Below are 11,294 nucleotides of genomic sequence, written 5' to 3' on the forward strand. Positions count from 1 at the left end.
CTCTAACTTCTTGGAACGTTTTAATTCTATCAGTTTTTAGGATATCTCTAAGTTTTCCTAGTCCCTTTTCTCTCCATACCTTATACACTTTTGACTGGAAGGCTGGTGTAAACTTGGGGTTAGCCGTGATTGGTGTCGGGGTGAGGGGATTGACGAGATAGACTTGACTCTACAGATCTTGTCCCATATTTTTAAAGAGTGCGATATTGCTGGTTGGTTCTTGATTTTAGGTCGGGCCAAAGTTTTTTTTTTTTTTTTTTAACCTCAGTAAAGTTGCCATGTCTGATATCTGGGATTCAGCCCTTTCTATATCCACCCATGGTTTTATACCTTCTTCTAGTGACCAATATATTAGCGGACTTAATCTAGCGGCTTTGTAGTATTTGATCGAATCTAGTTGGGACAATCCCCCCAATGTTGTTGGCAGAACCAGTGTTTTTTTCTTTATTCTAGGCTTTCTACCATTCCATATAAACGTAGTTATTTCTTTCTCCAGTTCCTTTGTGTCTTTTTGCGGTACTGCGACTGGTTAAAACCTGGAATAAATACAACGTTCTGGGCAGTAGATTAATTTTTACTGCGGTTATTCTCCCTGACCATGAAATTTGGTGCCCGCTCCAGACTTTTTAAAGTCCTTTTTCAATTCTTTAATAAGTCCAGGGTAATTAGCTCCATAAAGTCCCTCGTATGTTCCCGTAATAAACACCCCCAGATATTTGATCTTATCAGACTTCCATTTAATGGAGAATTTGTATTCATATCTAGTTTATCTGCTGTGGAAATGTTTAGGCTTAAAGCCTCTGATTTGTTATGGTTTATTTTAAAATGTGATAGTTTGCCAAATTCTTCGCCTGTGCTAAACATACATCTTAATTATGTTTTTGGACTAGTGAGTGAGAGTAGGACATCATCTGTGAACAAAGATACCTTATACCTGAGTTTCAAGGGGGATTTTGCGGAGAAAGTGTTGTCAGAATGTGCCTAGGTTGCCAGGGTCCAGAGTTGCTGGATACCCCAAAAAAGTGCCCGGGAATCATGAGTGATTCCTGGATACATGTAGGCACATTGTCCCGACGATACCTTCCCTTGAAAATGCTTTCGCGACTCACCACTAGGGGTTCCCTGCTTCATCACAGACCAGAAAGGTAAAAAGGACATAGGGATGTGAGGTGTCCCTGAAACAGTCAAAGGGTCCCTAGGTTAATGAGGATACCCAGTAAATGCCCAGGTAACCCAGAACCGGTATAGGGATTCTGAGATGCTCCAACCATACATATAAGGTTGTGAGGGGATTCTTAGAATCCATACTAAGTCTATGCACTAGTGTGTGGGGTATATGGCTAGTGAAAAATAAAGTGCAGCTTTTTATTTTATTTCCCATACCAGAAAGACATAGATTTTTCTCCAAATTAGTTGGTGGGATTTCCAGTAGGTTTTTTTTATATATTAAGTTATCTCCCAATAATCTGTAGTCTTTTATATAATCATGATTTGTTGAGAATTACAACGCCTCCCCCCTTTATCAGCAGGTTTAATTACAACATCACCATATTTTTTTTATTCCTCAAAGCTTCGCATTCTCCCTCCCCCCCCCCCCCCAACAATACATTGGACCTTTTTGGACGACTATCCCTACTATTTATCTTCCTCTACCAATTTTTGAAAAGTTTTGAGGGATGGGCCTATGCAAAAACTGGGGGAAATTTTTGATTCTTCAGTGAGGTATGAACAAATTTTTTATTTTTTGGCGGGACTACTTCAGAGTCATCTTTTTTTCATTTCATATAGAAAATATATTTTACGAATATATTTTTGGGTGTCAATATATGTTCGAAATGGTTTGTTTGTTGGAGCAAAATCCAATCCTTTACTGAGTAGAGACATATATCTTTCTGTTCCAATTTTAAATTACTTCGATTGAAAATCCCTGTTGTTTTTTTTTACCTGGTTGCTCCCCCCGCATCCCCCCCTCCTCTACATCCTCTCTGTCGCCCTCTTCCCTTTTCCTTATTGTTGGTATAATTTCTCCTCCTTAATGGGGAATGGGGGTGTTTGCCTCTGTATCCATATTCTTCGTTCCCTCTCTCTAAAAAAGGATCTCTATGCAAATTTTGTCTGTAACATCTTTGGCGCGAACCTGGTGCTGTGGTGACGCTATAGACAACGTAACCATTACAGGGAAGGGGAGTGTAGGACGCTTGGAAGAATTCTTTGATTACATTAATCGCTATCTGCAATTTAAAATTTGCATTTACTTCGATCAGAGAAAGAAATGAATTTGTAGATTTGGAAATAATGGAAGAGGATGATCTGATCCATACGAAAACATTTTTTCAAAAAGGTCAATTGCGATAATTACATATTAGCTACGAGTAACCAAAAGAAAAACTGGCTTGACAACGTCCCATATGGAGGATGAAGAGAAATTGCTCAAGGAAGGCGGATTATGTTACAAAGGTGACACCGTTACGTAATACATTTATGGAAAGGAAATAGGAGAGCAAGATAATTGATGGAACAATTCAGAAAGTGGAAAAGATAGACAGACAGATCCAAAATGTTTAATGTAGAAGATAAGACCATTGCCAAACAAACACATACTCAAGAATTCATACCATACATTACACATTATAGTAATCAAGCGCATATGTTTTCAACAATTTTAGCAAAACACTGGTACATTCTGAAAAAGGATGAGTGGTTGAAGATTTATTTACCGTAAGGGCAGTTAAAATGTGGAATTCATTACCCATGGAGGCTGTGATTGTAGATACAATAGATTTGTTCAAAAAAAGGTTTGACATATTTTTAGAAGGGAAAGGTATACAGGGATATACCAAATAAGTATACATGGGAAGGATGTTGATCCAGGGAGTAATCTTCTTGGAGTCAAGAAGGAATGTATTTTTCCTCTTATGAGATATCATTGGATGATTATTTTGTTGTGGTTTGTTTCTTGCCTTCCTCTGGATCAATATACTGTAAGTACGGACATAGTGAAAAGAAAAAACAAGCGCAAATAATATCACAACAAATCAAAGGTAACACAGATGATATACTATCCTTAATGAGTGCAGCTCCTGACGTAGAATTCAACCCAAATTCAATCAGCAAACGAAGGAGAAACAGGTGCGCAAATCACATCAGGACATGGAAAAGAAAGTAAAAACACAAAATAGTGCAATATTGTCTACTCCAACAAAATAGGTTCAATGCTGGAAGTTCTATAGAATTTGCACTCACGTGTTTAACGTGAAATGAAAGCGTTGTGGTTGTTCAAAGTTACCAACTTATGTCTCCAGACAGGTACTCCAGATACACATAGAGGGGGGGAAATTCCATATACAAAAAAAGGGGAAAGCAAAATAGTATAGTATTGTTTTTAATGTTAAAAACACAAAGTATGCCACTTACATAAGTGCCTTTGTTTATGAGCATTCAGACCACCCTGGGTCATAGGGTCAGACAAGGTATTCACAGCAACAGCATCCGCTCCACGGCCGTCACAGCAGGTACTGGGCTGATTAAAGTTGTCTTCCACTCTAGATGTCATCTTCTAAGGAGCCCTTGTTGATGACATCTAGAGTGGAGGACAACTTTAATCAGCCCAGTACCTGCTGTGTCTGCCTTCAGAGGGGGCGGGGCCTTGCTGCGGGGCCTTCCCTGCACACAGACAAGCCCTCCTCCTCCTGTCTGTTACCTGCCCGTTTTCAGCAGCACATGGGGGGACCTAAACAGGCTTAGTTACTCCATCCACCAGGTGTGTGTGTGTGTGTGTGTGTGTGTGTGTGTATATATATGTAGCATTGGTGCCCCATGGCCACCAGAGACCCCCCTCCCTTGTGTCAGCGCGGTTGCGGGTGCCGTCGGAGGCAGCGACGGACCTGCTGGCTGTTCACAAAGGTGGGGGCCAGTGCAGGGAGCGCTCGGCGTCCCTGGAGCTCCGGCGGCGCACCCGGCTAGCGGGGGCTGCCATGACAAGTTGCGCGAGCGTGCACGGGATCGCGCATGCGCAGAATTAGCTAGAGAGTCACGGCAGCCCTTAGAAAGTCGCGCGAGTGTAGGGACAGCAAGAGAGAGGTTGGTAACACCGTATGTTCTCCGCACCCACACTAGATCTGTGATGGGGGGGGGGGAATACCCGTTACATATATATATAGTATATGTGTGTGTGTATACATATGTGTGTGTTTGTGTGCGTGTATATATGTGTGTGTGTGTATATATAGGGACTGCAGTGTGTGTTGTGTCTGTGTGTGTGTGTGTGCTGTGCCTATTGATTGTCTGTGTGTGTTGTGATTGAGTGTTGTGTGTGTTGGTTGTGATTATGTGAGTGTTGGTTGTGTGTTGTGACTGTAACTGTGTGTGTGTTGTGATTTGAGTGTGTGCTGTGTTGGTTGTGATTGAGTGGATGTTGTGTGTGTGTGTGCGTGCGTGCTGTGCCTGTTGGTTGTCTGTCTGTGTGTGTGTGGGTGTTGTGATTGAATGCAGCTGGGCACAAACTGAGGAGTGGGGGCGACCCGGCGCAAGATTATTTAGGCGGGGCGCTTGCGGCAAAACCTGGGTGCGCAGGAAAAAAAGATGTGCGCGCGGGCGGCCAAACAGAATAGTGCAGGTGGCGGCCACATGATTCTGAGGTACGGGGGAGGAGCACGCCCCAGTACTGTGATGTCAAATATTGCTGTGTTCCTGCTCTCCTCCGCTGGCAACCTGCTTCGCTGCGATCCTCTGCAAGTGAAAGGGTAGGCTGCCACTATATCAATCACACTATGAATGTACAGAAATAATAAAAAACAAAGTGTAAACACTTCTCCGCTCGTGCTTGCAAAATTTGGCCTCGGGCATGGTCAGCGCCCGTGCTGAGGCGCGCTGCTGCTCGGCAGTGAGCCCCTGCAGCCGCAATGAGAGCAGCTTTAGCAGCGGCTCGCGCACGCTTCCGGAAGCGTGTGTCTTATTAAATTTTTAGATTTGCTGCTCACGGGAGCGCAGGGCCGGTCACGTAAGCGGTTCGTCCTATGAGGGCGAACCAGCTCCGTGACATCACAGGACCCCCCCCCCCCCCCCAACACGCCTCCGCACGGCTGCAGTCCTATGGACGCAGCCTTATGCAGGATACCCTGTGCTCATGCTTGCAGAGTTGGTGATGTCACCGCTCTCAGCGGCAGCGTGGATGCAGCCTAATTTTGCAAGAGCGAACTGTTGAAGTATGTAAGTATTTAGGCTGCGCTTATAGTGCCGGTGATGCGACGTCGCCCGAAAACAAATGCATTGTCGCCGCCGCGTGCGCTTATAGTAAGCGTGACGTGGCGACGCGATTTTTTTGAAGCCAGCAATATTTGATTTTTCAGGAGCTGTCGCCTCTTGTGACAGCCCCTGAACCAATCAATGGCCTGTTCGCCCGCGCCGCCACAAAGCGAAATACAATTTTCGCTAGCGGTGACGTCGCCGTCGCGGGCACTATATGCGCGGCCTTAGACATATTTGTATTTACATTCTATACTGTTTAATAAAGGTTTTTTTTTCATGTGATTTTGATTACATCAGGCAGGGGGGGCCCGAGAAATTTCATGGATAAAAAGGGGGGCTCTGCATAAAAAGTTTGCTCACCCCTGCTCTAGAAGGCCATGATGTATGAACAGCTATACTTCCCAACATTGTATTACATTGGATACCGTGGAAAACCAATAAAAAAAACTATTGGCCTGAACTCTGATTGGGACTTGACGCCTTTTCTACATTGATTTATGATTATCAATATAATAATTGTTAATGCATTTTTTCTTGAAACCTGTAAAGAAATTTTTCCTCATTTCTTGTACATTGTCTACATTGGCATTCAATGATGTTACGGTCATCTTGTTTTATGGATTCATTCATAACTGTTTCATAGGCAATCATCCCTCATTATGGTCTACTATTTTCATTTTGATTAGATAATACCATCCAAGTGTTATTCAATAAGATTAAACACTATAATTGTTTATAATTTATTATCAATTAATTCTAACATTGACCATAGTTTAGTCACTTCTAAATACATCACATTATACTACTTTTTCGTTTTTTTCAAATGGATTATGACGTTTTCCCTATGTGCATTTATTTAACAACCTTAATCTACACCCTGTGTGCATATATATGCACCTACATGATTATTACTAAGTCTATCCGTTTGTTTGGTATGTCATTTTTTGTTTTTAGTAGGAATATTCATAGTTTCTTTTGATATTTCTTTTTAATTTGTATTTTGTTCTTCATTTTAGTGGTTCTCTGCTTTAGGAAGACGTACCAGGTACTCCTATTGGTATTTTTAGCATTAGATGTGTTCGTTGTTCATAGTGTTAATAAAGTTTGCATATTTTGTATGTTTTTTGTATTCCTCACGTCGCGTGCTGACGTCATCACGCCGACGTCGCTTCTGAGAGTTTCAGGAAGTGGACGGCTGATGAATAATGGCGGGCTTCTGGGGACTATAAAAACGGCTAGGTGAGTACCTTTAAGTCACCTTGAAAAAGAGCTTGCGCTCGAAACGCGTTGGTGGGGGACTCTGTACCCCGTAATGTTGCTATAATTTTTGTGAGAATTTTTGTGAGAATCCATTAAATATCTTTTTTAATGGTCACATTAATGGATTTCCTTTTACTTTTTGTTCCTATACTATTGGTGCCTGCTTTTTCCATCCTCCTCAGTCGGCGCTTTGCCTCAGCACTCAACGGACATACATGTAACCTCCCCCGGCGCTTCTCATCCCGCGGGCCCCATACTAGCTACACTCCATGGACGGGGGGGGGGGGGAGATGTAGAGCTGCACCGGGGACTGGGGGGGGAATGACCGCCGGTGTGGGAACGTCTACCGGGGGGGAAGGGGGGAGGGGGGGAATGACCGTCAGGGATAGAAGGGAACACTGTCATGAGAGAGAGGATTTGACCCGGGATTAAAGGGGTTACACCCCATTTGGCCACCCTCTACTCTCACCTGGAAAGCAAGGGGTTAACTGGACTGGGGTCCAGTAATGTGTTTTTGCCTTGCTTCAGCCATCCAACTGTTTATTCCCCTGTATAAATGTATTGTTTCTGTGCCAGTGTCTGCACCACACACACACTGGGGCTTAAAGGGTTAATGAGCTACAGTTTAGGAAAATACAAATATGTGTGGTGTCGTTTCAGAAATATCTGGGCTTCAAAAGGCTTGATTGAAGTTGGGTGTGAAAAGTACAAAGGGGGTTTAGTGTACAGTATGTTAATACCTAATTGGCAGACCAAGGGTATGTTGCTGGTAGAGACAGCTAGGCCCATGTCTGGAGCATTGGGTGTGAAATCTAGCACCTGTGACAAATGTTCGCTACACACAGGCCCTGCTTCAAAGGATTTATTGACAAGAGGTTATGGGGGCCAGGGGTGCGGTTACCCAAGGAGATATCAGAATGAGTGACCTTATTAAATATAAGAATATTATGAGATGTCCTCGGCTGAACGTGCTAAAAGCTACATATGTGTATTCGTGGGACTGATTCGCACATAAGGATTACAGACCCATGATGTCTAGCAGGTACTAAGAGACAGATATTAATATCTCTCTTAATTTTAGTATTACACAGTAATATTTAGTCTTATTGGGAGCGTCATGCGTGCCTGAATGTATTAATATGTCTCGCGTGCCAGTAAGTAGTTCTGAGCTGAAGTTATGAAGTTATTTAGATAGGAAAAGCAGTTTTTAAACGTCCTTGGGTGGGAGGAGTTTTACTCTGGTGTAAGACTGTCAACCTCATCACTGATTTATGAGAGGGGCTGGGTTTAGGTTGTGTTCAATGGGAAATAATTGCATATAATCCAGGCTCAGCCTATGGCTATTGTCTTTCGTGTCTTGGTGATTTTGAAGATTGATGTATGAACTGCCAGTCCAGCATTATGACGTTTTCATCATTCCAACTTTAAGTAAGTGCATATTTTGTCTGTTATTTGTATAATCTCGTGTGTTCACCTTTTTCAAGGAATAAATTATATTTTATCATATCTAAGCCTCGTTCAGTTTAACCCAGGTATATTTGGTGTGTATTATTAATAGCCTGTCACAAAGTTACCGTCACAGGCTTTATTAATAAAACTGGTGGCAGCGGCGGGATTGAACTGGGCCTGTAATACAGTGTACTGCGGGACTCTGTATTACAGTTGGAACTCGAGGTCAATTGCGAGTTCCTAAGGCTAAAGATATTGGACACACAGTGTACAACATATAAAACAAGATATGGCACCTCTTCACTGTTCCCCTACTTGTGAGAAGCATTGCCTCCAGAACCAAAGTGCCGGCCATCCGTGTGACTGGAGCCGGGCACCGAGACCGGAGGAGTGCATCAAGTCGGCGCGGGGACCAGCAGCCGGCAAGGCTGAGAGAGAGGCGGCGATCGGTGAGCACGAAACCCGGCAGGCTGAGCAAAGAACCACAGCTGCAGCCGCTGTAACCACCGAACCGCCCGGAGAGCAGGGAATGGACCCAGCTCCGGGACGGCAGAGACTTGTGGGGGGAGCGGGTGATCGCGGAGACCCCTAGAGTTTTACAGCCGGAGAGGTAACGGCCATTGCGGCGGCCAGTCCATTTTCCCTGGAAGAGCTTTCACTGTTGTCTGCGTGGGGAGGGATGTGGTTCCAGGCGGAGCGGAACGAGCTCCTGAAGCTGGCGTTGTCCCGACCCACTTACCCCCTCCCTGAGCCCGGCGCTCAAGCAACTCCGCCCTGGACTCAGCAGCCTCTTGCGAGGGGTAGTCCACCGGCGGCGGAGACGCTACAGAATGAGCCCGGCGCCCGAGCAACTCCGCCTTGGACTCAGCAGCCTCTTGCGGGGGTTAGTCCACCTGTGGCGGAGAAGCTCTGGCAGAAGCAGCGGTGTTACCACTGCCACAAAGCGGGCCACAATAAAGCCCAATGCCCGGACCGTGCGCGGCCGGGCGAAGAAGCCCCTCAGGGTCAGCACTCACGAGCTGCGGAAGAGATGACCCCGTTAACGGCGGAGAGCGGCGGCCATCCATCAGATTTTATTTGGGGGAGGGTTGGGGTGTGCGGGAGGTGGGTGTTTCACATTGTTTGGCGGAGTCGGCGATTCCCAGCGATGACCGGAGCCCCACAATCCACGCCGGCGATCCTGCACCAAAGCCGGGTACTGTTGCGGCAGTTACCCGGGGCTCGCCCGTAGCGGCGACGGCGGCGGAAGAGCCGCGATTCCGGCAAAGTGCCGGAGCCCTTTATGAGTGGGAGGAGGGACAGGGATTGCGGGAGGGGGTTATTTTACCTGGTCTGGCGGGAGCCGTGTTACTCCACAAAGACCTGGGACCCTTGTCCTGCACCGTTTTACCTGTACCAAGCCCGGGCGCTGTTGCGGCAGCGGCCCATTGCTGCCCGGCCCAGATGATGCCGGCGGCGGCCACTCCAGTCCCCCTGCAATCGGGTCCAACGAAGGCGGCGGTCTCTGCGGGGACCCGCGAGGTAAGCTAGACCAAGTCGCAGACTGACCCTGACTTATTTTTTCCTATGACTGTACCCTGTTGTTTCACTATAGGGGTGACGGGGGGTGGCAGGAGATAGGGGCACCAGGGGAGGGGAAGGAAGGGCAGCTTGTAGGGCAGCCAGGCTTCCCCATTACCTTGGCGGAGCATCAAGGGGACTCTCAGTTAAGAGCCCCCCTGTTGCAACCTTGCTATGGGCTGGAGGTATCCGGGGCAGTGGCAAAATTAGACCAGCTAAGGTGGGTAGGAGCTAAGGTGGGTTCATCCGCATCAGCAACCCTGAGCTCCTCCCCGGTAATGGGGAGGCAGTGTCAGGGAGATGGCCTCACTCAGGTGACCCTAGGATCCAGGTTAGGATTAGATAGGGAGAAGCGGAGTGAGGGAAGGCTGCAGGTAGGTAGCCAGCATCAGATCTCAGTGGGAGAAGAAGGGCTAGTGGTAGCCGGGGAGGGAAAGCAGCAGGTATGGCAGCTAGAGTTCCCCATTACCCTGGCAGAGCCTCAGGGGGTTTCTCAGATCAGCAACCCCCTGCTGCAACCTGGCTATGGGCTGGGGGTATCATGGGCAGTGGCAAGCTTGTGCCACCCCAGGGATACCTGCCAGCCAAGAGCTAAGGCGGTTGCATCTGGAGAGGTGCCCCTGAGCTCATCCCTGGTAAGGGGGAGACAAGATCAGGGAGGTAGGTGCACTCAGGTAGTTCCAGTGTCTGGGTTAGGATTGCCCAGGGGGGAGAGGCGTGCAGGTGGGCTGCAGGGAGGTAAGCAGCAGGAGTCATCAGCAGGGGCTGAGGTGCTGGGCCTAGGGGAGGCTAGGCAGGGAGACACTGTGGAGCAGGGGGAGATAGGAGGTCAGTGGGGTGTCAGGCAGCTGGCAGAAGCTAGGGATGGGCCAGGTAGGCAGGAGGTCCCTTGTGCTGACTTTCCCGGAGTGACCCCCTGACAGATTCCCCAGGGTTCCCAAAGGTGGGGCTGTGGGTAGGTAGGCAGCCAGGAGCAGTAGCCAGGGCTAGGGGGGTACAGCAGAGTGTTCTCTCCCCAGGGCAGGCAAGGGTAGCTACAGGGAGGAAGGGCAGCACAGTGGAGGGGAGAGGAGTGATGCTGGCCCAAGCAGCAGTGGTGGTAGCAGGTGCTTGTTTCCTGGCCTTCATTTTTGAGAGGGCAGGGGCATAGCACCAGGGTCCCCAGTACAGGATACTGGGAGATTGCCTTGTCCCAGGGGGCACAGGAGGGGGTAGGAGTCAGCACCCCAGGTGGTTTCTGGATTCCAGATATGATGCCACCCGGGGTGGGGGCTACCCCAGAGCCAGGGAGGAGAGGCAAGGGTATAGCGGAGCAGCTACAGGTGGGCACAGGGCCAGGGCAGGTAGGGTCCCTACAGTATAGTGACATAGCTCTTTCCCAGACTTGGTTGACAGGAAAGCGACGGTCTGTGCTTGATAGCTGGTCTGTTGCTGGTGCAGAGACATGCCAGTCTCTGGGCAGTATGCAGCCTGGTCTGCAGAGGTGCCCCTTAACAATGGACTTGGTTCACCAGGCACTGGGTGGGGTGCAGAGGGAGGCAAAGGAGAATGCCCGGCGGCCACGGTGGAGCCCTGCTCAGCAGGATCTGGACTTCACTGTCCACTGTGGCCAGGACAATGTACTGGACAATGCCGGAGGACAATTTTGCCAGGCCAATCCCTCAGGACTTATTGAGTGCTTCAAGGATGCCAGTGGTGTCCGAGTGGCAGGGGAGGCAGCTGGGGAACAAGGCACCCATTGAGCAGGGGAGGTGTCATGAGAGAGAGGGTTTGGCCCG

Source organism: Ascaphus truei, chromosome 6 (assembly GCF_040206685.1).
Source record: "Ascaphus truei isolate aAscTru1 chromosome 6, aAscTru1.hap1, whole genome shotgun sequence".
Taxonomy (NCBI): Eukaryota; Metazoa; Chordata; class Amphibia; order Anura; family Ascaphidae; genus Ascaphus; species Ascaphus truei.